This window comes from Lissotriton vulgaris, chromosome 6 (assembly GCF_964263255.1).
Source record: "Lissotriton vulgaris chromosome 6, aLisVul1.2, whole genome shotgun sequence".
Classification (NCBI taxonomy): Eukaryota; Metazoa; Chordata; class Amphibia; order Caudata; family Salamandridae; genus Lissotriton; species Lissotriton vulgaris.
Window position 1 is genome coordinate 771,472,514 of NC_141694.1, and position 27,829 is coordinate 771,500,342.

General features: G+C 45.1%; 1 protein-coding gene across 1 annotated transcript in view; it reads left to right on the top strand.

Moving 5' to 3' along the window:
- Positions 1-1,356: 1,356 nt before the first annotated feature.
- Positions 1,357-27,829, top strand: part of LOC147707960 (amine sulfotransferase-like) — a 288,392-nt gene continuing 261,919 nt past the window's right edge. Inside the window, exon 1 of the mRNA XM_086926764.1 lies at positions 1,357-1,460. The gene's annotated coding sequence lies outside the window, so the exon portion shown is untranslated. The remainder of the gene's footprint in view (positions 1,461-27,829) is intronic.

Sequence of the window (27,829 nt, forward strand, 5' to 3'; positions counted from 1 at the left end):
CAACTTTCTCCTTGTTCCAGTTCTAAGGGCCTGATTAGGAGCTGAGCTGAAATGCATCATTGTGGCTTTTTTGGTGGTCTGCCTCACGCTGCCTTGGTGTTCCGACTGCCCATTTACGATCCTGGTGGGAACATTGCTAAAAGACAGCCTCTGGACCGCCGCTACCACCAAGTCTCCTGCTTCTGCATTGATTGCAGGAAAGCCAGAGGCAGAACCGGATTACGACCTGTCGAGCTTTTCCTGATGGGTACACCCCCATGTGCAAGTCAGTGGAAAGACACAATAAGAGGTGAAAACTCACCTTTTTGGGGGGTCTTACTTTGGAATCTGTGTCAGACACCATTGTCTAAGTCCCTCCTGACCTGCTGCCACCAGACCATGACGCTCTGCAACTGTGTTGTCTCTGGATGCAAAGGTAGGCTTTACCGTCACTTCTCCTATATAGTGCATTGTAACAGTTTGTTGTATTTAACATGCAACAAAACATACAGTACACATGACCTACATATACATTATGACACATACACAACATATATATGTGTTTCAGAGATACACATGATGTTGTACTTGCCTATCTCTCTAGCAGTGAAACATCACTCCGGCGGGACACCGCTGCTAAGAAACTGCCAGCTCACTGGGAACATCGTAATACGGTGGGGGTGAGACAGCAGAGGCGGCGGTCTTCTTGGGCCCACATGCCAAGGTGGTACAGCGGTGAGACCCCCAAAACCGTAATCAGACTCTAAGTCTCGTCTTCAGCATCAAGCTACATTAATACCATGGCAAAAGTGATAATTACTGCAGAAGGACTGATCAGAATTGTAGTTACCATTGAACTAATAAATAGTGTGTATGGAGGTACAGAGTAGGGGAAACAGCGTTTACTACGCCTACTTTACATCGTATCCCATTACATCATAAGTCATTACAATGACTTCCTGTAGGGGGCAGAAGTTGGTGGATTTACAATCCAACACCTTCCCTGCTGTTTCACAAACTGGAGCAGGAATAGTAAATTATACTATTCCTGAGTCCAGCACGCCCCCTACAGCAAGTCGTTGTAACGACTTGCGATGTAATGGTTCGCGATGTAACAACGAGACCGTTGTAACAACAGCGTTGTAATGGCATGCAATGCAAAGCATGCGTAGTAAAGACATATATTCCAGAGTAGATGTCCTTATAGGTGTATTCTACGCTGCGAAGCTCAGACACTCTCTCTTTGCATAGTTGCACATTGTAACTCTTTAAATATTTCACAATCAACCACTAAAACAAGTTTCCAAACGCTCTTGAAAAAAATTATTCCATTAGGGAAAACAGCTTGAAGCACTCAAGCTGGTTTACTTAATCGTGCAAGGGTGTTTTTATTTCATTTGGTCTGCATTAAAATCAAGAGCTATGCTGTTGCAGAATCACAATAATCTGCTTTGCTTTGGAGGTAACTGGATCCTGCAGAAGTAAGTGAACTGTCTTTTTAATGAACTTTAGAATGACGCTGGTAAAATATTATTTACAAAGACTCCAGTAAACATGGAGTCAGGTACCTTTATCAAGGGTTGGGTATTGTTTAATTTGTTGATTTAGCTTTGTGTTTTGTTGTTAGCAATGTTCAGCTTTGTCGTGTGGAGAACAACGAATCCCTGTAGCAATCCATCTATGAAATTCGTAATCTTGAGCAACTGTTTTATTGATCATGTGTCAGACAGTAGAATTACAAGTTTGATGGCAAATACAGTTTTAATTAAACAAATCGTAAAACATATCCAAACGTTTGTATAGGTCTGCATTTCACAATGTGGGTGTCTCGGAATATTTCGACAGAGGACAACACATGAGACACGTACGATTTTACATTTTAGAGGCATATCTATGAGTCGATGCAAAGTCACCCATGGGCGTTGCTGTGGGGTTTCCCATCAACAGACATGGGTTTTGACACATTCCCATATTTACAAGGATCTGTCAACTTGGGAATGCATCAAACTGTGCCTCTCTCCAGGGGAAGCATAACAAGGACAACACATGTTATTTTTCCTAATTGTTTCCACTTTTTATGTGTGCTGCATTTTGATGCTCACATAGAAAGAGGAAAACGCCTCCACTGATTGTTTTTGTGCAGGAAGGTGTCCCTTCCTGCACAAAACCCATTGTACCAACAATGCAAACACCCTTGCACCCCCTGCTTTGGCGCCAGGTACCAATTTGTGCACCGGCACAGGGAGAAAAGAATAAGAATGCACCATATATCATTATTATGGTGCATTCTTGCCCTTTCCTTTTGACACGGTGCAGCGACGCAAAAAGCCTTGCGGCACTGCTCTTCGCCAAAAAGTTGTCAATGAGGCCCCAAATCTTTCTTGTGCTCCAAAGTGGACATATTGGGCCCATTTCTTGTGCACATAAGTGAACCTCAGATGTGCAAAAAACTGGTCTGGAAATCCCGAGTCATATGTGGCTGTCACATAAAGTGAGCTCTGGAAGTGCTAGTCTAAGGCAGGCCTGTGACACACTTCTGGGCTGGGTCACAACAGCATGGAGCCGTGTGCCTGTTTATTTTTTCATGTGAAGGGCCTAAAGTTAATACATATAATTTAAAACTTATGGCTGTGTCATTGACTGTTTTGTTGTCACTTATAAAACTTTATTGATGGTGAGCTGCTAGGAGCTTGGCAATATATAACAAGCTTTGGCAAGAAGGTGGTGGTGTTGTACCATGCCTAAAAAAGCATCTCTAGAGGTATTGTAAGAATGATATCAAATCTAAAAAATATCATTACAATGGAGATACTAGTAAATCCGCACTCACCTTGATCTTGGTTAGTAGTTGTTATGGTTACAGTATATCAAGTCGATACATCAACTATGATTTTGTGACATTCAGTCGTGTGTTTGTAGCAGGGGGGCTGTCTGTGTTGTAGTGGTCGCGCACAGAGACCACCAGGCAGACAGAGAAATAGAATGGGTGCCCATTCATTTTCATTTGCAGCTGCAGAATTTAGAATTTAGAATTTTCCTGCATGCACCTGACTGTTGTGAACTGCATCCTCTTGCCTACATTCACTTGGTACTACAAGGGGTGTTATTTTTCTTTATTTGTCTTAAACTTTAAAAAAAAATATCTCAGGTATTTTGTATGATTCAAGGAAGACCCTTTATGTGGCCAGGCGGAAAAAGGAAAACTTGACTCCAGCACTCATTATCTAATAGGCATGGGGGGCATATTATCAAGGGGGGTTATCTCCGCTTTTTTGGCTTTAAAAGCCAAGAAAGCGGAGATAAAATGATCTCCCTATTACCTAGCTGTCGCTAACACCAGTTAGCGATAGCTAGTAGGAGATAGCGACCATCTTGGGCCCCACTTTGCATGTCAGTGATATTTATCACTAATGACAAGCAAAGTGGGTGTGCCAAGATGTTAGCGACTGCGATAATTTTTTCACGCTAACCAAGCAATAGCGATAATTATCGCTATTGCTTGGTAATATGCCCCATAGTTAGTTAAGAAAGAAGTACAAGAAATGATACAGTGATAGCCGCATTGAACATTGCCTACTCATGGGTCCTTGTTGACAACACAACAAGGGGCCCAGTTCTGTAAAGGCTCTTGTCTGAGCTTGTGGTTCTCTTTTGTGGTGAGCACAGACGCTTACGTAGGTCAATGGCATGTTTTCTCCCTACACCGTCTGTTTGATTGGCAGCAGTGCACCAAAAACACCAATAGTGGAGCACGTCTCTCCCTCCGCCCTCCCTGCATCCACCTTTGGTCAGAGTCGTGAAAGCTGTGTGGTGGCCTTAAACAGCAACATCTCCTCTTAAATTACAAATAAATAGAGTATTTCTGGTTGCAGTTAAGCACACGGTGTAACCAGGGGCGTACCTTCAGGGGGAGGGGGGCGCTACACGCCCCTAATAAACACTTGTTGCAGTAAATAGTTGGGTACAGGTGCATTAAGTTGGGTAGTGTGAGGTGTTTGTCGGATTTCACTTGGAATGAATGTTTACAAACATATAGGCAAAAACACACCCGCTCACTCTCGTCTCACTTTTAAAGGTCTAAAAAATTGTTTACTTCTACAAAATATTGAGTTTTACACACCCCTAACAATCCACGCTCCTCTACCTTTCTACTGCTCCTTAAGCCGCCCTCATGCACTACTTCTCATATAATGTATTTTAAACAGCGTAATATTGGGAAACCAATAGCTCAACCTTCCCCCCAATCTCAAAGCCCAAGCTGCCCCTGGGTATAACTCAAGCTGAACACATCCTATGAAGCTTCTCAGGTGTCCACCTCGGGTATCTAAAACATTGCGAATAGTTTTCTTTCCCTAGGTACCACATACAATTCATTTTCAGTGAAATAAGTATAGCGCAATACAGAATGAATGACTATATTGGCTGAGTCTGGCTGCCTAGTAGACTAATGTGCCCACTGTAGGGGCCTGTGTTTGACCTGATGGTTACAGGTTCATATCCCAGCAGGTCCACTTTGCATCTTATCCTTCTGAGCTTGATAAAATGAGTACAAACAATAAACATCTATTATCCAATACCATTGAGTTGAGCAATAATAAACACCTGTTATTCAGTGCCAAGATACCCTTGGTTGAATGTGTGTTTTTCAACTACAGGTTGTGTTAATTTCGTAGCCATACAGGCGGTAGCAGCGAAATCAAAGCGATCATCCGGCCACAGAGTACTAATGTACAGACTCTGTGGATGTTCACATTTCCTCCTCCATTACAAAGGAATACTTCATTGCAGCGGTGGAGGTAACACTGATGCCCAGTCAGCATGTGTTAGTAAACACACCCTTCCTTTTTCAGTAAAAATGGCACAGAGAAAGTACCATTCTACATAACATCTTTCTCACATAACATGCAAGAGCAGCATACAAATACTGCACTTAAGGGACGTACAAAGGCGCCCACAAAAGAAAATGGGAAACACACAGAGAATCTCACAAGTCTAACTAAGACTCCAGTCCACAGGATGCATGCAACTCTACCTACCACATAAAAAATGCATAACATTAAACCGAAGTAACAATGTCCACCCTGCACAGTGAATGCTCACACTGTCCACCTCATGGATTGAAAGGGCTCAACTAATTTAACCCACCAAGAGGAAAACGCACAAGAGATCCTAGCTGCAGCTCAAATGAGTTAGTGTGAGTAGCCAGTAACGCTGGAGGCACTGACACTACTCACCCACAGAATCGGAGTCCAAATACAGTGACCAATCACTACCTACATTCATGCAACGTATTCCCAAGACTAGGATTGTTGTGACCACTGATACAGCAATCCAAGGAGCCATGCTTCTAAAGCACGCCTCTAACTTGCAGTAAAGGTACTCATGGCATTGTGTTCAAGAAGGTCTAGCCCATGCATTAGAACATCCATCCGAGAAGTAAATTATCTTCACTGATGCAACCAACAACCCATTTGCTTTCTCATTCTCATGGATGCTATTCAGCTGCTAGAATTTAACTACTCAACAATGGTGCTCTAAGGCACCCTCAGTCTCGAAAACTGATGAATAACTGATCTTTTGCACATTCGCTTATGGTATTAATGGTAACAACTTGTAATATAGCTCTTCATAACGCCCTGTTGCAGGTTTTAAGTGCTCTAAATAGCAGGTATTGCCATTATTACCAAGTGTAATGGCAGTAAGTTTACCTCGGAAGGATGAAAGGCAAAATCTGCCTTGCCGGGATTGGAATTTATGACTAGATTATCATTTTTTAGTGGCATGCATTCAACTCGTTGGATGCTTGCCACTAAAAAATGATGCATCTTAAGTGATGTGACACCTGATGAATGTTGAAACTCAACACTTTTCATAAATTGTCTACAAAATGATCCACCAAGGTGCTGAATTTCGTTTATGGCTTGCTGCAATCTAAATGTAGCCCAGACTAAATTGCACTCCTTTCATGCACATTGCTCTATTAGGTGTTCATAGAAGTCTTAACATGATGGTATGTCACGAATGTACGAAAGTCATCCTTTTTGCCATGGCCTCCCCCATTTTGTGACTGATACTGGTAGTTACTGATTCTGAAAGTGCCCTGGGCTCTGCTAATCAGGGCCCGTGCTGCGCTCTTAAAAGGTACATGGTAATTGGTGTAATTATAATTAACTAAGACAACCTACCTGTAAGTCCCTAGTTTATGGTAGGGCATCTAGGTTTAGAGACCCCAGTGGACTTAATGCAGTTAGGTGTGCAGTGCCGTGGTGTCTGGTGTCATTTTAAAGCCAGCCCTGCCATGCAGGCTGGATTTAAAATAAATCTGTGTAAAAATTCAACTGGAATTCAAAGTACTTCCAAAATCTAAAAATACTTTTTTATTACTTATAAGTGACCTCTATGTCCTAGGTGCTCCAAGGGCAGGGTGCCTTGTTATAACAAGCATTTGCAATGCAATGGGTCTCGCATTAGGAAAGTTTGAGGTATTGGTATTGTAAATGACACATTTTTTATTTATGTTTTGGTTTTGAAAATCGCGAAATTAATAGCTTTGTCATTTACAATGCCAATAGTTTTAACTTTCGCAAACGTGACACCTATAGCATTTGTAATGCATTATGTGTTGTATTTACATGACTTAGATGTATTAATATTACAAATAACAATGGCTTTTATTTTTTTTATAATTAATACTTAAATAAAAGTTGTTGTAATTTATAATGGCAATAGCTTAAACTTTTGTAAATAACTTTTGGGAAGATTATGTTCAGTGTATTTTATTGTGATGAAAATCCAAGAACAGAAGTGAAATATTAACATCTTTTTGTGACATTTGTAATAAAGCTTGAAACATTGAGAGAACATATTCGAACCAGTTGTTGTTGAATGGTTGCACAGATTGATGCTGTGGTGGCGTTCAGTGATGCTGTGGTAGCGCATAGTGATGTTGTGGTGCCCCTGAGTGATGCTATGGTGGTGCTAAGTGATGCTGTGGTGATGCAATAGATAGAGTGAGTGCGATAGATAGAGTGAGTGCGATAGATAGATAGAGTGAGGGCGATAGATAGAGGGAAGGCAATAGATAGAGGGAGGGCGATAGATAGAGGGAGGGCGATAGATAAAGTGAGGGCGATAGATAGATAGATAGATAGATAGAGGGCGATAGATAGATAGACATAGATAGAGTGAGGGCGATAGATAAGAGTGCGATAGATAGACAGATAGAGTAAGGGAGATAGATAGATAGATAGATAGATAGATAGATAGATAGATAGATAGATAGATAGACAGATAGAATGAGGGCGATAGGGTGAGGGCAATAGATAGATAGAGTGAGGGCGATAGATAGATAGAGGTGTAGAGAGAGGGGTGTAGAGAGAGAGGGGTGTGTAGAGAGAGAAAGGTGTAGAGAGAGAGAGGGATGTAGAGAAAGAGAGGGGTGTAGAGAGAGGGGTATATAGAGAGGGGCGTAGAGAGAGAGGGGTGTAGAGAGAGAGAGAGGGTTGTAGAGAGAGAGGGTTGTAGAGAGAGAGGGGTGTAGAGAGAGAGAGGGGTGTAGAGAGAGAGGAGTGTAGAGAGAGAGAGGAGTGTAGAGAGAGAGGGGGTGTAGAGAGAGAGGGTGTAGAGAAAGAGGGGTGTGTAGAGAGAGAGGGGTGTGTAGAAAGAGGGGTGTACAGAGAGAGGGGTGTAGAGAGGGTTGTAGAGAGAGAGGGGTGTAGAGAGAGAGAGGGGTGTAGAGAGAGAGAGGGGTGGAGAGAGAGAGAGGGGTGTAGAGAGAGAGGGGGTGTAGAGAGAGAGGGGTGTGTAGAGAGAGAGGGGTGTAGAGAGAGAGGGGTGTAGAGAGAGAGAGAGGGTTGTAGAGAGAGAGGGGTGTAGAGAGAGAGAGAGGGGTGTAGAGGGGTGTGTAGAGAGAGGGGTGTGTAGAGAGAGGGGTGTAGAGAGAGAGGGGTGTAGAGAGAGAGGGGTGTAGAGAGAGAGGGGTGTAGAAAGTGGTGTAGAGAGAGAGGGGTGTGTAGAGTGAGAGAGGTGTGGAGAGAGAGGGGTGTAGAGAGAGGGGTGTAGAGAGAGAGGTTTGTAGAAAGAGACGGGTGTAGAGAGAGAGGGGTGTAGAGAGTGGTGTAGAGAGAGAGAGGGGTGTGTAGAGCGAGAGAGGTGTGGAGAGAGGGGGTGGAGAGAGGAGGGTGTAGAGAGAGGGGTGTAGAGAGAGAGAGGTGTAGAGAGGGGGGTGTAGAGAGAGAGGGGTGTAGAGAGAGAGGGGTGTAGAGAGAGATGGTTGTAGAGAGAGGGGTGTAGAGAGAGAGAGGGGTGTAGAGAGGGGGGTGTAGAGAAGGTGGTGTAGAGAGGGGGGTGTAGAGAGAGAGGGGTGTAGAGAAAGAGGGGTGTAGAGAGAGGGGTGTATAGAGAGAGGGGTGTATAGAGAGAGAGGTGTAGAGAGAGAGGGGTGTAGAGACAGGGGTGTAGAGAGAGGGGGGTGTAGAGAGAGAGAGGGATGTAGAGAGGGGGGTGTAGAGAGAGAGGGGTAGAGAGAGAGGGGTGTGTAGAGAGAGAGGGGTGTGTAGAGAGAGGGGTGTAGAGAGGGGGTGTAGAGAGGGGGGTGTAGAGAGAGACGGTGTAGAGAGAGAGGGGTGTAGAGAGAGGGGTGTAGAGAGGGGTGTAGAGAGAGAGAGGGGTGTAGAGAGGGGGGTGTAGAGAGGGGGGTTTAGAGAGGGGGCTGTAGAGAGAGAGGTGTAGAGAGAGAGGATGTAGAGAGAGGGGTGTAGAGTGAGAGGGGTGTAGAGAGAGAGGGGTGTAGAGAGAGAGGGGTGTAGAGAGAGGGGTGTAGAGAGAGAGGGGTGTAGAGAGAGAGGGGTGTAGATAGGGGGTGTAGATAGGAGGGGTGTAGAGAGAGAGAGAGAGAGGGGTGTCGAGAGAGGGGTGTAGAGAGAGTTTGTTTATCCTACTCTCAGCTCCTGTTCCTTCTGTTATCGAATTACAACAATCCATTACTCAGTGAAATGATTTATTTATCAGACTAACCGTTTGCATGAAGTGTTATAATGACTCTAAATTTTCGGTGTATGATATACGATTTCACACAATTGCTCTGCGTTACGCAATTCTACATTGTGCTAATAAGTACTCAATTCGTTAAAAAATATAGTCACATCTCGAATCTGCTACCATTAGATTAATAAAAGAAAAAAAAATTATATTTTTGTTGAATGATTACAATATTGTTTTGCTTAGACAACTCAGCGTTGTCTAGTCTAAGAAATGCGGTCACGGCGGAGTTGGGAGCAGGGAGTATGAACAAAACAAAAGGTCCTGGGGCACATAGAGACCTTGCATCATGGCCTAGATTTGCTCCGGAGGCGGAAATAGAAACCCAAGGTCTACTCAGCACAAAGTGGAGCCGGTGAGACAGAACTCACGGGCAAGAGAAATCAAAGGGCATTCATCTCGGAGGAACAGCACAGAGGGGTTGGGGCCTGAGAGTCGTGTTTGCCTCCATGTGCATCACGGGGGCAAGAAGGAGTATTGTATTTTATACAGAAATCACTACTGCAGTTTCGTCTTGCAGCATGCTACTTATTAATGAACTTCAGAAAGATAAAAGGCTGAGTTGGCCCCACAGAGGACCAAACTTGTAGCAAGCCGAGGTGTTTCCATGAATCTCTCTAATTTAGACGTCAACTGACGACTAGGTAGAGAAGTTGAAAGGCTGGCGAACATTCAGAGCAAACACGCATGACTGTCTCTGGCCCAGCCCTTCCAACCACGACAACATAGGAAGATATCCAGCAGAAAAGTGGGTGCCTTGAAGTTACATGCGTATGTAAATCACACATCGTGACTGTATAAGTGTATCCGGTATATCTGACCTTGAAGGTGATCAAAAGTGATGGGTGCCGAGAGCCAAGAAAGAAACAAGAAAACCGTGCTTAAAGAAAAAAGTGACGTAGTGGTGCCATAAAGGGGAATCATGTAAATGGAAATCAAGAGCCTTAAAAGAGGTGACAGTAATTGAAAACAAATGCAGATAGAATGAAACGATGGATTCCATCAGTCATGTAAAATATGCCCTCGGAGAGAAAGTGGCTTTGTGCCGTAAAAAATAAATTAGCTGACTTGATTGCATATCAAGATAGTGAATATCAAGTGAGTGTGATCTAGTGATTGAGCATACGTTGGAGGGTGAAAAAAGCGTCCACAATTGCAGTGTACTCACTTGCAGAAAACACGTAGCTTATTACCGAGTTCACCAGATTTCCGAACGGAGACGGAAAATGCCTTCATTTAGATGAAGTGTCATTGTCAATGAAAGAGGGCAGGGGCAAACAGAGACGGCAAGCTGCATTTTGAGCTGATGTGTATAAACGGGGTAATCATGTGAGAACAGTGTGATATATCCAGGCATACCTCAGCAGAATCAGGCTTGTTGTAAAGATCCTAATCTTTCCGTTTGCAGCATCTGTGAGATGCAGAGCTTTAAGTTGAGGAAAGAAAGCTAGGGTGGGGGGCGGGGGAGAAGGGGAGTGAGCGAGTGGGAGGGAAGCGCTGGTGAAGCGTCACAGGGAGGGAGGAAAGGAGCATATGGAGATGGGGTGTGAGTGAGGGGGAGCAGAAGCCTTTGATGGTGGTGTGCCAGGCCAAGCACGCGCCTGGGGAAGCTTCATGGTCCAGTAAACAACATGCATTGTAGGAAATCCGCTGGAATTCGCTTGGTCAGAGAGTTTGTTTTAACCACATTACTCTTGTCCTAGTTATCCCTTCGGGATAGAATAGGCCGAGACCTAAAAAGCAAGGACATTGCAAAATATGTTTTATAAGGCCTAGTGAGGGAAAAAAGGCTAAATTGTTTTTTCCCATTGTAGTGCTGCTAGCTCCATAGGCTAATGTGGGAAGGCTTTATTAAACTTCAATAATGTCTAAATGTTGATTGGAAATAGCTAGCAACCTGATTCAAAGTATCAAAATAATAGTTACAATAAATCCTACAACTTGCCAATGTCTCATTTATTATAACTATTGCAGGAAAGTAGATTTAGAACTTACTATCCTGAAGTCACCTAAAACAGTCTTGTAGTAGACTTTTCTGATTGGCTAGTCTCTGACCGCCTGCACCAAACTGCTCCCTGATTAGGTGTGAAGAGGCCTGGGACAGAAACAATACATCCACTTGGTGGGAGGAGATTTACTACCTGGAGAAGCCAAGGACAGGGAGGGGGCTAGGGAGATAAACAGGACTTCAAAGGTTGAAGCACAGATGTCACAGGGCACAGGCCAACCCTCATTTCCTCGATCCACAGCCAGATGGGAGTCTCTCTAATTAGATTTGGAGAGAGGTGGGGAGGGGAGTGTAGGGAAATGTTAGCCACATCTGCACACCCAGGAGAGATTTTCTCTATTTAGATTTTTGTAGAGATGTGCATTCTGGGACAGAAATATGCCACACTTCCCAGAAAGCTGTCATGGCAGAGGGTGGCAACTTGAACCCCATTGATTGTGGTGTCCTCATTCTTGCCAGCCTAGAATGGAAAATAAATATGGGAGAACTGTAGAAGCACCTCAGATCCCTTACTGAAAACATCTGGACAAGTAGGACTGCTCTGCTGGACCCTTGCAGTGGTCAATACTCAGGAGGACTGCCACACTCTAAAGGCTCCACACTAGAAGAACTTTGCCTGTCTTTAAGGATAAGCAATGGACTCCCTGATCAGCAACAGGCAGAAAAGTGCTGAAAGAAGTCACCTGCAACATCCACTAAGAGGATAACTCCAGCTGACCAGCTCCACCTGTTTTTCCTGGACTGACCAGATGCATTATGTGAGTTGGAGTCCCAGACCCCCAAGAGGCAATCCAGAGCTTCTGAACTCTTGGCGGGCGCTCTGGACCCATTCTGACCCTCAAGGAATCTTTCAAAAGAACATATGAAATGTTGAGATCTTTTTGCCAACTTTTGTAAAAAAGCTCATATGCCTATCTAAACAGCCATGTCTTGAGGAGCTTTCTAAAGCTCACAAGGTCTATGCAGGATCTGATTTAGAGAGGCAGGAAGTTCCAGTATCTTGGGCTTAGTACGGCGAACCTCGTTTCACCGAAGCGCTTCAGTTTGAAGGAGGAGGTAGATAAGAGATGCATGTGGGCAGATCGCAGATTGCGCGTAGGATTGTGCCTTTAACTGAGACTGTCGAGAAATTTAGGGTTCCTGCCATTGAGGGATTTAAAGATGATACATCCCACCTTGAAGGCGCATCCCTGGGCTATAGGCAGCCAGTGTAAGTTCCTCATGAGGGGCGTGACATGTTGCCGCTTGTTTTGTTGAAAAATCAGTCTTGCTGCCTGGTTCTGTACCAATTGTAGTCGGTTAATTAGGTAGGCTGGAATGCCAAAATATAGAGAATTGGCATAGTCTATGTGGGATATTACCATAGCTAAGACTACCTGTATTTTGGCTTCTTGTGTGAGGAAACTACTGATTTTTCTTAACTGGAAGAAGCACACTGAAATCACAGAGCCAATTTGGGTCTTCATTGTGAGATCGCTGTTAATTGTTATCCCCAAGGTTTTGGCAGAATAGGACGGGGTGAGAGGCTGTCCTAGTTCTTTTGGCCAAAAGAGAGGACTCCAAGGGTTCAGTGAGCCCCCATTAGGATCACTTCTGTCTTATCTGGATTAAGTTTTAAGTGATTGCCATTCATCCAATCGCGAATGAGTAGCATAGTAGTCTGAAATTAGTTGATGGATGCAGGGGAGTTGCTGATGGAAAACATGAGTTGAAAGTCATCCGCATAGTTAAAGGTGCACACTTTCCTTTCCTTTAGTTCATGAATAGGAGGGAGGAGGTATAGATTAAACAGATGGGGGGAGAGTGAGGAGCCCTACGGGACACCGCAAGTGGTACTCATCTTGGGGGGCTGTGAACTGTCCTATGCGGACCGCTTGAGATCGATTTCCTAGAAAGGAGTGGATCCATTCAAGTACTGAGCCTTGAATTCCTGCGCTTCTTACATGATTGACCAGTGTGTCGTGGTCGACCTTGTCGAATGCTGCGGAGAGATCCAGCAACACCAGAGCCTGCGGAGAGCTCCTGTCAGTTTCCTTCCGAAGAGAGTCCAGTACAGTTAGTATGACTGACTCTGTGGAATGTGCTGGATGAAACCCTGTTTGATGGGGGTCCAGATATTCAGAGGGTTCCAGGTAGGCAGATAGACATCTGGCCACATGGTCTTCAAGTACCTTGGCCAGATAAGGCAACAAGGAGATCGGGCGGTAGTTCATCAGAGTTTTAGGTTCGAGCCTGGCTTCTTCAGGAGGGGAATGACAATGGCCTCCTTGAAGGTGTCAGGGACATAGCCTTGAGACAATGACTCATTCAGGAGGGATATAGCTGAGCCAGGGAGAGCAGAGAAGACTTCCCTTAGTATCCGGGGTCAGCAATCCCTGGGTGAGCCTGATTTTACTTTTGTCAACAGGTCCAGAAAGACTTCACAACTTTTTCCTGGGATCTGTTCGATAGTGCAAGAGTTCATTAGCATGGTCGGGGCATGCTGGAGTGGAACATATGGGGATACTAGCCTTAAAGGCCTTAATTTTGTTAATAATAAAGTTGTTCAGAGAGTCACATAAGCTCTGTGAAGTTGTCGGTTTCAATGTCACCCTGTCAGGATTGGATAGTTCATTAACTATTGAAAAGATTTTTTTGGACAGGGTTGTGGAGGTCACAATTTTGGAGGAGAAATATGCAGCTTTTGTAGCCAGGATAGCTTTTTTGTAGTATTTTAGTGCAGCTAAGTAGATGCTTTTATCCTCAGGTAGGTATTTACTTCTCCACCTCCTTTCGGATTGTCGAAGGGCTAGTTTTAAGGTTTTTAAGTCGGAGGAAAACCATCTCTGTGCCTCGTGATGTCGAGCTCAATGTATTTTCCTAAGGGGTGCATGTTTGTTACTGGCTGCTAGTAACCAAGCTGGTAAGTTTTCCTTGCTATGATTAATAGAGGATTGGGCAGGCGGGACTGTGTTGGTCAGTGTTTCGAGGAATTGACTTTTCTAGGTATCGTTCCAGCTCCTTGCTACTGTACCGTCAGGGGTGGGAGTTTCCGCCCTAGTGAGATTTTTGATAAAAATGTAATCAGATGATGGTCGGACCATGGGCAAGGGACAACCACCGGGTTAGACATAGTAAGGTTGGCTGTCCATACCTGGTCGAGTATGTGCCCTTTAATGTGTGTATCAACAGTCACCTGTTGATTAAGATTTAGCCCCGTGAGTAGGTCAGTAAATTCAGTGTTGAACACCCAATGTGTCATTGGCCCAATAACTAAAATTACCGATCAATAAAATGTTTGCGTGATTTGTTATTTGGTGGGCTACCTGTTCGCCCAGAGATTGTGGGAACAGTGGCATATTTTGCGGGGCCTATAGAGTAAGACACAATCCATGGGGGCAGCGTCAGATTCTAATTTGATCACAAGATTGTCTACTGATGGTAGATCAAGAGGAGTTAGTGCAGTGAACTTCAAGTTGTGGTGTATTATGGCTGCTACTCCTACCCCCACCTTCCCCTGAGGGCGGTTGGCTTGAAGAATATCGTGGTCACTAGGTAGTGCAGCTAGGATGTCAGGGGAGGAATCCTGTGATAACCAGGTTTCTGTTAACAGAAGGATGACCGGTTGTTCAGACTCCAGTAGTAGGTGTATGTCCAATTTGTGTTTTACCATGGAGCGGGTATTAAGGTAAATAACAGATAGCACCTGACTTTTTTTTTCTGTCCTGGGTTTTTAAGCTCTAAAAAGGCATATCTCTGGTTCCCTACTTTCGATTTGTTTTATCATTTTGGTATCATTTTAAAGATAAAAATATTCCTTTTTGTTCTTAAATTGATTTTGGATTTTTATTGTGATGTGTCTTTTACTTATTTACTGTTTTGTGATATTAAATGCTTTACACGCCTGTCTCCTAAGTTAAGTTTGGCTGCTCGTCTGCCAAGCTTACAACGGTTGAGCAAGGATTCATTTATTGAGACTAGACTCAATCTTAATAGTGATTATTATATTTTTACTAGCTGTAGGTCCCTACTTGCACCTACTAATAACCCACCTTCCTACAGTACACGTACACCTAAAATAAAAAAAGGGCCAGCTTTGTCAAAGCATTGCATTACTCTTGCATCACGCGAGGTAAAGCAAGGGCAAGGCAACACTAGAGTCAGATTTACCAAGCCAAGCAAGGCCACCTTGCATGGCCCTGCGGTGCAAGGCAAATCTGGAGTACCGCAAGGTAGTGCAAGTCACGACCTTGCATTACTCTGCCTTGGGGTATTCTGCCCCAGGGAGGTGTTCCATGGGTGGAACAATGGTGTTCCCACACAGTCACCTATGAATTTTGGCACATTCCCAGATTTATTATGAGTGGTAGACCCCAGAATGTGTCAAAATGCTACACCTTTCCAGGGGTGGCGTACCAAGAACAAATATCTTTATTTTTCCTCTTTATACGAGTGATGCATTCTGCAGTACACATAGAAAGCAAAAAAATCTCAGAGGATTATTTTTGTGCAGGAAGGTGTCCCTTCTTGCACGAAAAAATCCTGCCTACTATATAGACACACTTTACCTTAATGCAAGGGTGCTTGCATTGTCATCAGGCAACCAAAAGTTCATCAGTGCAGGAGAGGACAGGATTGCACAATATAATTTTAAATATGGCAGATTCCTGCCCTCTCCCTTTCATTCATCTCAGCAAGGCTTCTCGCTGAATTACGTGTAAAAATGATAAATATGGGCCCTAATTTAAGGGCTTGTGTCATCTTGTGGCGCTTTGCGTGAGGCAATGGCAACGCAAGTCCTTAGTAAATCAGGGCCCAGATTTTCAAATTGGCATTATTTTCCATCATCACAATATTTGCAAGAAAGCAGGGTTTAAAAGGACAGGACACACACATTTTTTTTTATTGAAACACTGCGGACCTCTGTCAGAGTAAATGAGAGGATGGTATGGGATGTGTTGGCACACAGAAAGCATGGAACCACCCACTCAGCAGAGTAGGCAGGCTCTCCACACTAACGGCCATATGCAGTACATTGTGTAAAAACAATCATCTGAAACCCTTGAGCTTAGCTTGTCCGTCAGTGAGAAATGGGCTCTGAGATTACTAGGCAGTAAGGCCAGTCAATGGCGAGCGTGAAACAGACCGCAAATGACAGTCATCAGTAGAAGGGTGAGAGGAGTACCTAAAACACAAACATAAAAAGCTTACACTTAACCCCCCACTACTTGCTGATGTTCATGAAGCACACACTTCTCACTGTCAAGAGATATTGTATAAAATATAAAAATGAAAGGTCCAACCACCGGGCAGAGAGAGTTGGCAAGGATACACTACCAACACCAGCTTTACAAGTGGTAGGAGAGTGCTGCTCACACCAGGAAATAGTGTTAGAGAGGGCTGAGAAGGAGACTGGGCCCAACAGTTCAGCTCCAGTCCAGTGTCAGTCTTACAATGGTTCTTTATAGCAGCATAGAAGTGTAGAGGGGAGTAAAAGGCTGTATAGAAATTGAAATTCAGCAAAACCCACACGGCTACACAAGAACTCAAATCGACAACCAATTAAAGGTTTGTCAAGTTTATTACAAATTCAAAAATAGTTGGTCATACACAAAACTTATCATGAGAGTATAAAAATACAGAATAACAAAAGAAAACCAAATCTTCTGAAAAGGTTCACTCAATTTAGCATGAAAAGAACAATACGTTCGATGACAACTATGCAGGAGATGAAAAAGCAAAAATTAAAGTCCCCCTGCATTGGCACTTATTCTGTATACAGCAATTAGTTCTAGCTATCCCTACTCTAACTCTAGGTGTGGCATCCCTAAATTAGCATATAAGCAAAAGGGTTTCCAAGAAAAGAGGTGCCAGGGGGTGGAGCCTTCCTAAGAAGTAACTCCACCATAAGATGGGTCTGAGGCATGAAGCCACAAACCAAGGGCCTGATTATGATGGCAGTCGGAAAACCACCCCTATCGCAGTGGTAGCGGAAATGAACCCCCCGCAGGTACCGCGGTCAAACCGCTGGTCAGATTAGGATGCCCTGCTTGAAATACCCTACTGCGGCGGTCGGATTCCAGATTTCACCAGCGGAAAAGCTGAAAATCTGTGCACGGCGGTCGGATTTGCTGCAGAAAAGCCAAAGACCGCCATTTATCCAGCAGTCCCAAACACATGGAGCTATCTGCAGTATTGCCTCTGCCATCCCCGTATAGCCGGATTCTCCGCAGCTGTGTGATGGGTTGTTTGAGGCATCGTGTGATGACCGGCGGTCTTCACCGCATTCCGCACGGCGGTAACTCTCTATTGGCTCCGTCCACTACCAGTGCGGTCGGAGATTTCTGGCGGAACCACAAACACCGCAGTGGACGGGAAATGGGCTATCAATGCGTATCATAATACGGTGGCCGCAATGACCGCCGATGGAGTGTGGAAAAAGCCATTTTTCGTGCCCGCCAGCACTGCGGTCATGCCTCCGCCCGCCATCCTAATGTGCCCCATAGAAAGGAAAGCAAATTATCACTCAGGTGTTCTCTGTCAAGGTGGGAAGCAGGAATGGGGGGTCTATCGCTCTCTACAATGCATCATATATTCAAAGTATTAATCTGCAAATAGTCCATGATGATTTTCTCATACATACTCTACAATGTGCTCAGCCACCAACTTTTCTATGATGTTGACTCCCTTCACGTTGTTCTCGATGTATGTCCCTCCAAAGCAGTTCGCCCTTGGTCGTTCCTCCTTCTCCCGAATGAAACCCCCCCTCCACCTTACAAACAACAGCTATGTGTGGAAGTTAAGCTTCATCGCTTGTGCCATAACCGCTTACTTGAAGGCTGTTGTGTGTTGTATGTTGTGCATTGGGTTGGCTGAAGGTCTTCTTTGCTTAACTGTACTTGGAGCGCACTTAGGTGTAGATCTACTAACATTTTGCACTGGGATAGCATCACAAAAGTGATGTTAACCATCACAAAATGTTTTTTTCCTAATTTACTTTCCAGTGCAAAACTTGTTTTGCACTTGGAAGAACCCTGAAAGTAACGCAAAGCAGCGCGAAGCACTAAGTGGCGTTATGTAATGCCAAGGGGTGTTACATGGGTGTACATGGGTGTTCCCATGGTCCACTCATGCCTTTTGATGTAAAACCCTATATACAAACAATAGTAGACAGGGTTTAGAACCAAAAGTTAACGCCATTTCAAAGGAGGGGTTAAGAGGAGAAATGTTTTATTTCTCCTTTCTTTTCCGACTTTGCATGAGTGTGCAGCACACATGCAAGGTAAGAAACATTTTAAATTGTGTCTACATATAGTATTTTGAGCTGGAAGGGTACCCTTCCAGTACAAAACCTATGGTAGACTCACACACACACCCTAGCACTATGGCACTAAAGTGTGTGCTTGCCGCACAGCAGTAAAAATCAGCACCAGCTGCACAAAGAAGGGAGGAGAGAGTCATATCTCTGTAGATATTGTGCTCTCCTGCTCCCTCCATGTCAAGCGAAGCAGCACAGCATCCTTGGCTGCTGCGCTGAGTTCCATGACTTTTTGTCAAAATGTTATCACTCACACTGCCACACTCACACTGCCACACATTCCAGGTACCCAATGATTGACTGGTGACTGAAGTATGCTGACCCAGTGCCCCATGGTGTGCTCTCTAGTGCTGGGTATATCCTTTCAGTATAGCTTATATATGTTACACTAAATGATAGACCTTAGATTTGAAACCTGTGTGCCGGGCTATAGGAAGAAGAAAATCAAAATAGTCTTTGTAGAGGCGGGGCCTGCACAGGTTCTTCCTGTTCATAAGAATCATTGGTGAAGCCATGAGTGGAAGGCAATTAGTAGATAACCTTAATTTTCTGTATATGTTAAAAGCATATTTGGACGTTAAAAATTGACACGTGTTATAGGATAACCAGAACCGACAGCTTACAGATAATTAAACATATTGAAGACCTTTTAAGCATTTGAACTAAAATCCCTTTTTGTGTAGCCTTTTTTTAGTAGCCAGACAGCCATAATGCTGTTTTAAGGCCATGCCAGAAAGCAAATCCCAAGGCTATGAGCATCATTGACGTGTCATAAACTAAATGACGCTGATATACAATTCCCTGATTTCTAGAAAAACACTGAAAATAGTGCTGGCATCCCCTTTAGTGAGCACAAGTATCAATGCAACATCTGAACGGCAAAGATATGTATTGCGCCACTGACATACAAGAAACAAATTTGACATTTTATGTTAATCTCAAGCTAAAATACAAACCTGCTATTCAACGGTGAACCCCCATGCAAATGAGGGAAAAGTCCTCTGGGGATAGTGCTGGCGCTTTATGTGTGCCAGTGCTACCTGTATTACAGAAGGGGGTGCACAAGGGTCCGCCGCCCCTTTCGTAATGCCAAAGTGAACTTGGGGCGCGCAAAGCAGGAGCCAATGCCCTTGTACCCCCAGGGCACTTCTGTAATACTGCCTCAGTAAGGCAAGATTAGGTGACATGAGCTTTTCTAGTGCACTTGAAACACTTTAGAATTCTGTTCCAGATAATCTAAAGCTAATGAGGGACTATTTTATCCCCAGGAAGAAATTGAAGAACTTTTTTTTCCCCATGAGCAAGCCTAAATATAAATGAAAAAAACTGCCCTTGAAATAAAATACATGGGTCCAGATTTAATCATATTTATGTGACGCTGTGCAGCAATCAAATTCGCTTTGTTGTGCAAGGGCAAAAATACAGCACAGAGCATATCGTCTAAGATTGACTTACTGCTGCTGTAGTCCCCTGTTCGGGTTGTTCTGTCATTGTCTAGACTGTAGTAATGCTAGCCAGTGCCATTGTTTGCTTTGGAATGCAACAAGTGTCCAAAACGTTTGTGGCAACTGTCCTGAAATTATTTTTGTGTGATAGAATCATAACACACAACAACAGCAGCCACTATGATGTAGGGGGACCCTAGGCCTCAGTATCGCCCCTCAAGCCCCCATTCAGCCTAAAGGCAGTGAATATTAGTGGGATGTGGGAGACTCAGGGGCACCTCAGCATATTCTGTAGGAGGGCCTCATCAATTTGCCTACATCACTGATCCCAGTGGTGTGGTTCATTTTCCCTTTGTGACTCGCAATTTCAGCTCCTGCTGCCTTGAGGATTCAAGATATTAAGGGTTCACTGCTATTGGTGTGTAAAACAATGTGAAGTGGAACGAAATGTAAACCCTTCTATTGTGTCTCATTCTTATCCTTTCTGTGTTCAGCAGATTTATGTTGAGTAAGTCATAAGCTTTCCTGATATATGTTTAGTTAGTCCACTCAGCAGACTCATGGTGCCCTTCGTCCTTATGTTCTACAAAACTCATATCATCCTCAGGCTAAATGGTAAGTGACTGTACTCCAAGAGCCATTTAAACATTGCCTTTGCTGAGTGGCCCATTGGATCCATTCTAATTCCCTTAAATTTAACACAGACAAAATTGAGATCCTTATTTTTGGCAACCTTTTGACCTGGCCCCCTAACTGATGGGGTAGCTCTCTTGGCCCTCCTCTCATTCCATTAGCCTCATCCTGCAATTTAGGCTTCATCTTCGATCATCACCTGACTTTTTAAGTTCACATGTTTGACTTGTTTCCAGTGCTGAAAGTCACTTGGAAAATTTGACCTCTTATCAGGCAAACTTTAGTCCAATCACTTATTGCATCAAGGCTAGACTACTATATTTCCCTTTTAGGTGGTCCTACCTTTTTATTGAAGTGACTTCAACTCATTCCGAAGTCAGCAGCTCACCTCATTCTTGGCCTAAATAGATGTGCTCACACATCTGGCAACTTGGCATGAGGAGTAGCATATTTTTGGCCTAGTCCTTTTATGTTTGGTTAGGTCACATTTATATTTACATTTTGCCTTATGCCCCCAAGTGACGTAATAACATTAGTGAGAAATGGGGCACCAAGGTATAGAAGGTGCATTTATTGTGTGTTTTTGACATAAATGTGTGTATTTTTATTTATTTATTTATTTGATTTTATTTTGAAAGTTTTATAGAGCGCGAACAATACCCTTGCGGATATCAGAGCGCTTTACAGGTGAGTGTCTGGGTTACAAGGTGCCTTTCTTTACACATCGGTTGAATACAGGTCAGATCGCATATACATAACATCTCGTAAAAACAAAGTAATAAGGTACTTGACTTTCCCGGTGCGTCTGGCCAAGGTAGATATACTGTGTTGAATGCCTGGAAGATCCATTGGCATAGTAAAGTTCAGTAGCAAGGGTATGTTTGTTCTCAAAGTTTTTTAATCAATGCTCAGGTGAGATTAGCCATGAGAATCGCTTTTACTTCTTTTTTGAAGGATGCAGGGGGGGAATTAAGTTTGGTTTCAGGGGGAAGGGCATTCCATATTCTGGGGGCCAACCCAGAAAATGTTTGGTTATTGCGGTTTCAATAACAAGTTGTTTGCACTTCTTGAGCATCTCATCCCACCAGAGAGCGTTAGTTTCTGTGCCAAATAACTGGGTGCCTTGTGGTGCATAGCTTTGTAAGTCATACATGCTATTTTTAAATGAAATCTGGCTTCGAAAGGTAGCCAATTCAAGGAATTTAGGTCCGGAGAAATGTGAGAACTTTTAGAGCCAGTAATGAGTCTCGCTGCAGTATTGATTGCGGCTCTTAGAGGGGCCGTTGTAGCCTTGGGCAGGCCACAGAGAGAGACACTTCTGTACTCCACTCTAGGTATGACTAGAGCTTGCACTGCCTGCTTGAAGTCGTTTTCCGGCAGGAAAGGTTTCAGCTTCCTCAGTGTGTTTATCTGAAAGTTTGCTCCTTTTGTTGCGTTGCTGATGTGTTTTTGCATATTGAGTTTTCTGTCAAGTGTTATTCCCAGTGATTTAGCTGAGTCCACAATGGTTGGTGGGACGTTGAGTGAAGTAAGATGTTTGATCCAGTCTTGCATTATCGGAACTTGGGCGGGCGGAGCGATTAGAAGGAATTCGGTTTTTAGGGCATTTAATTTGAGATAGTTTTCTGCCAACCATGTCTGGGGTTTTCCAAGCGTTGTGTTGAGAAATTTGATGTCTTCCAGGGAATAGATCTTAAGGTATAGTTGGGTGTCATCAGCATACATGTGATATTGAACATTAGACGTTTGGAGAATTTCGGTGAGTGGTTCCATGAAATGATCGAACAGTGTCAGTGATAATAAGGACCATTTTGGGACTCCTAAAGTTACTGGTTTGGACAGGGGGTTGTTGACCTTGAATTGTTGTGACCTGCTTTGGAGGAATGAGGTAAACCAGTTTAGCACTGACCCCGCTAATCCCATTCTATGTTTCAGAAGATCTATCAGGTTCTCGTGTTTGACCGTATCAAAGGCTGAGGAGAGGTCTAGCAAGATGAGTAGGCAAGCTCCATTCTGATCAAGAATTTGTAGAGCATTGTCAATTATATGTGTCATGGCTGATTCAGTGCTATAACCTGCTCAGAAACCTGATTGGTATTTGTTAAGTAGGTCAAAGTGATCAATATGTCTAACTAGCTTACCCGTCGTGCGTTGCTGCGATCTCAGAAGAAAGGAAATTTAAGGAAACTTGTTATGATAACATTCAATTTACATTGTGTCATTTTTATTGAAACTTATTCATTTTAATATGGAAAACATTTTAAAGTGTTGTTTTAATTCTGTTTATGTATTCGAGTGCTTGTGGATACACAGTGGCTACGGTGAACTCATTTCCTGCTAGTGCTAGTGCTCAATTTTAAAACTGCTTTCGCTGTTTATATTTCTTTTTGTGTGCCTATTGGAATTTGGGGGGAAGCGCTTGAAAGGGAATTTGGGGGGAGTGCCTGGATTTTTACATTATTTTCTTTTTGAGGCTCTGTGAGGGCTACTATTGTTTTTAAATACTGTTGTTCCTCTCGCGGCTTGATTTCGCTTGGGGCTCGTCTCCCTCTCGCCTGGCCGCACTCCGGACATCATTTCTGGCCGGGTAGCGGCCATCTTGGACCTAACACACGCTTGCCGTGGTCAGCGGTCCAGTTGTTGCTCCAATCCCCCGGCACTGTGCAAATCTATTTAGTGGGGCCCAGTGTGGGTGAACGCTGCTACGGTGAACTCCTTTCCTTCTAGTGCTAGTGCTCAATTTTAAAACTGCTTTCGCTGTTTATATTTCTTTTTGTGTGCCTGTGGGAATTTGGGGGGCAGCGCTTGAAAGGGAATTTGGGGGGGAGTGCCTGGATTTTTACATTATTTTCTTTTCGAGGCTCTGTGAGGGCTACTATTGTTTTTAAATACTGTTTTTACTCCCGCGGCTTGATTTCGCTTGGGGCTCGTCTCCCTCTCGCCTGGCTGCACTCTGGACATCATTTCCGGCGGGGTAGCGGCCATCTTGGACCTGACACGTGCTTGCCGTGGTCAGTGGTCCAGTTGTTGCTCCAATCCCCCGGCACTGTGCAAATCTATTTAGTGGGGCCCAGTGTGGGTGAACGCTGCTACGGTGAACTCCTTACCTGCTAGTGCTAGTGCTCAATTCTAAAACTGCTTTCGCTGTTAATATTTCTTTTTGTGTGCCTGTGGCAATTTGGGGGGGAGCACTTGAAAGGGAATTTGGGGGGGAGTGCCTGGATTTTTACAATATTTTCTTTTCGAGGCTCTGTGAGGGCTACTATTGTTTTTAAATACTGTTTTTCCTCCCCCGGCTTGATTTCGCTTGGGGCTCGTCTCCCTCTCGCCTGGCTGCACTCCGGACATCATTTCCGGACGGGTAGCGGCCATCTTGGACCTGACACGCGCTTGCCGCGGTCAGCGGTCCAGTTGTTGCTCCAATCCCCCGGCACTGTCCACTCCTGATTTAAATGTGCCTTGGCCTTACGCGCAGCGGGCGGGCGCAGCGGGCGCGCCTAAGGCAAGCCCGTCTGCACCCGTCAGCGCTAAGGCAGGGCTCAGGGCGAGCCATGCTGCCGGTCCGGCTCCTATTCACCACATTGGTCCGCGTATTCGGTACTCCAGCATGGCTCTAAGGTCCTTGTGAGGAACATGCTGCTCTACCTTCCCTATGAGTACTGCCGACCCGGTGAGTGTCCTGGCTTGTCCAGATTGTGGTTTTATACCTTTCACCCTTGACCTGTCTGACGTGCGGAGTGGTGACCCCTGCTTCCCGGCCAGCTTCAAAGCCTGCCTCACTAATTCCAGATCCCTTAAACGGCATCATGCCGACATTGCCGATCTGGTCCTGGATAATGATCTTGATATCCTATTTGTTACGGAGACCTGGCTAGATGCGTTTTCTAACCCTATAGTCACCCTGGCCACCCCCTCTGGGTATAAAATACATCGGACGGACCGCCTGGTGGGGAGAGGGGGGGGTGTAGCCATAATGTTCAGAGACTGTTGGCTTCTTCAGTGGGAATCCCCCAACAATTGGGATGGCTGTGAGGCTTTGGACTTCAGCCTCCAACTGTCTCCTCACTTCACCTTGGGTGGTTCACTACTATATCGCCCTCCGGGTCCAGCGGGGGTCTTTCTGGAAGGTTGCGGTGACACTTTAGCGGAGAGAGTCCTAAGGTTTTCCAACTTCCTTTTGCTGGGCGACCTTAACTTACATCTTGACTCGGCTGAGTCGTCTGACGCCGCCGCTTTCAGGGATAATCTCCAGCTAGCTATGCTCTCACAATGGGTGACTGACCCAACCCATAAGGGGGGCCACATTCTAGAACCCATTTGTTCCAATTTCCCGGTGCAGGTCAAAAAACCTCTCCCAATCACCTGGTCAGATCACTTCCCAGTATTCTTTTCGTGGCCTGCTCATCACGAACGCCTACTGCCGTCTTGCCACCGCGCCCCCTTGGCCAGGAAGATTGATGCTGCTCTTCTAAGGGCTCAGTTGGCGGCCTCGCGCCCGACCTTAGTAAGTGCCCTTCACGACAATGTCACCATATTTTCGAGTTGGATTAGTGGTGCTGTCTCTGCCCTATCGGCCCCTGGTCCCTGTAAGTTGGGGAGAGAAACCCCCTCAAAGCCTCGGTTTACCTCGGAGTTGAGGGACCTCAAACACTCCTGCAAGGTTTTGGAAAGAGCATGGAGGGCCAGTGGCTACTGTCCTATGGCCAAACTGGCACTTAGAGCCAAACAGAAATTGTATTACCTAGCCATCTCCTCGGCTAAAAGCTTGCATTTTGCCGCTCGTATTGATAGGGCGAACAACAATGCGAAGGAAATCTTTGCCATTGTGCAGAGTTTTGTGGCGCCCAGAGCGCAGGAGGTTGCTGCTACCCCCTCAGCCATTTGGGCAAACACTCTGTTCAATCATTTTAGGGAGAAGATCAGGGATATTCAAGTTTTCTTCCCTAAAAATCCGATGCCGTCCTTGCCCATGCGAGTGTCTAGGCTAGAGAAGGACTCGGTTCACTCCTTCTTGTCCTTTAGCTCTATCGATCTTTTGGCCTCCCGCAGAATCCTTGGGGCACTGAAATCTGGCTCCCCCAACGACCCCTGCGCGGCTCGGCTGCTGGCTGAATTAGCCGACACGGTCAATTCGGAGGTTAATCTTTTGATTAACCAGTCGCTTCGCGAGGCGTATGTCCCGCAGGTTTGGAAGAAGGCACTCCTACTCCCCTTGCACAAGAAGCCCACCCTGGATCCTTCGCTCCCCGCCAATTACAGACCCATTTCTCTGCTGCCTAGTTTGGCCAAGGTCTGTGAAAAGGCGGTCACCTCGCAGCTTACTAACTTTGTGGCGAAGGCGGGCGCGCTGCATCCTGCGCAATCGGGGTTCCGAGCCGCCGATAGCACGTAGTTGGCATTGTTAGAGGTGGTGGAGGCTATCAGGGACTGTTTGGATGCTGGCGGGAGAGCAGCTCTAGTGATGCTGGATCTCTCGGCGGCATTTGATACGGTCCCCCACTCTCTCCTCCTCGAGCGGCTGGATGCTATCGGTATGGCGGGCTCAGCCGGGAGCTGGCTTCGATCCTTTCTTGAGGATAGATCTCAGCAGGTCTGGCTGCCGCCATTTGCCTCGTCTCCATCCCCTCTCTCTACTGGTGTCCCGCAGGGTTCTTCGCTTAGCCCCCTTTTGTTTAACATCTATGTGACTCCCATGGTTTACCTCGCGGAGTCACTGGGGGCTAAGGTGATGGCCTATGCGGATGACACGCAGCTATTGTTCACCTGGAGAAAGGGCGAGGATTCGGTCAGTTCGGCTCAGTGTTGTCTCTCTGCTGTGTTTCGTTGGCTGGCCATTGCGCAGCTCAAGTGTAACGAGGAGAAATGGGAGGTGCTACTGTTTGGAGCGTTTCCTGCGGATTTCAGAACCAGAATATGGCCTCTGGACTTTCCGCCCCCTCAATCTGACAAAGGTCTTGCAAAACATTTGGGGGTATGGTTTGAGGAAAATTTGAATTTTGCGATGCATGTCAAAAAACTTACGGGGACTTGTTTTGGCATACTGAGAACGCTACCCAAATTTCTCCCCCTCCTGCCTGCAGAGGCCAAAGAAACGGTGGTCCGGGCGCTGATTCTTTCCAGGCTAGACTATTCCAACGCGCTTCTAGTGGGTTGTCTGGGCTATCTGATAAAAAAACTGCAGGTAGTCCAAAACGCGGCGGCCAGGCTCCTGCTGGGTTTTTCGTCCAGGCAGAGTGTGCGGGTTTATTTCCGGCACCTTCACTGGCTCCCAGTTGAGACCCGCTTGAAATTCAAAATGCTGGCCGTTGTCCAAGGGGCCTTGTATGGACAGGGCCCACTCTATCTTCAGAAGCGCTTTGCTTTCTATACTCCATCTAGGCATTTGCGGTCATCGGACCAACTCCTCATACAGAATCCGCGGTTTCTGCATCACAGGCTGGGGGGGTTGCTCTTTCACACGCAAAGCTGGCCTTGCCTGGAATGAGCTTCCCCTTGCACTTAGGAGGGTTTCGGACCCGGTAGTCATTAAGAAGAAATTGAAAACACTTTTGTTTTGAGCCCTTTCCTTTGATGTTTTTTTCTTAACTGGGTGGTGGGGGATTCAGTGTAGCAGCGCCGGGACACTTTGAGTAGCTGTGCGCTTTAGAAATACAGTATAACATAACATAACAGTATTTTTTGTTTTTCCGTCTGTGCGTACACAAATAAATCAGAAGGTTTTCCGACGCATGAGCTGTCCACATACAGTTGTCAATATGAGAAGCACGGAATCTCCAAATCTAGTCCACACACTTGCAGCGATTGTCCTTGTGCTTTGTTGATGGTCATTGCAAAAGCGAGTCGCACCGCAAACTGTAAACGTTCAGTATTAGAAAGATTATGAGGGCCCTGGGGGGCCGGTGGCCGATATTTAACAATTTTCTTTTTTTTTTGCCAGAAACCTTTGCGGGAGTGTACTCAACAACTTTTAACACAGTTTTTTTTAAATTCTTTTTTTTTGCCAGAAACCTTCGTGGGAGTGTACTCAGCAACTTCCCAAAGTTTCATGGCGATCGGATGAATGGTGTAGTAATGCATAAAGGACAAACAGACAGACATACTTTCGTTTTTATATATATAGATTAGCTGGAGATGTAGACATTTTTCTAGTAGTTTGGACAAGGTGGGAATGTTGATTATAGGGCGGTAGTTGTTTAGATCCGTAGGATTGGCTGCGGGTTTCTTTAGAATGGGTGATACCTGCCCGGCTTTGAGGGTGTCCGGGATGCAACCTTGTTGTAATGAGCTATTTACAATCTTGGTCCAGAGGGGTATAAGCAGTGAGGTTAAGTCTTTAACAGCGTTTGCGGGGAGAGAATCGGTGAAATGATTGGCCGGATTCAGGGTACTAAGCATTTTGCAAATGGATTCTTCACTGTAAGTAGTAAA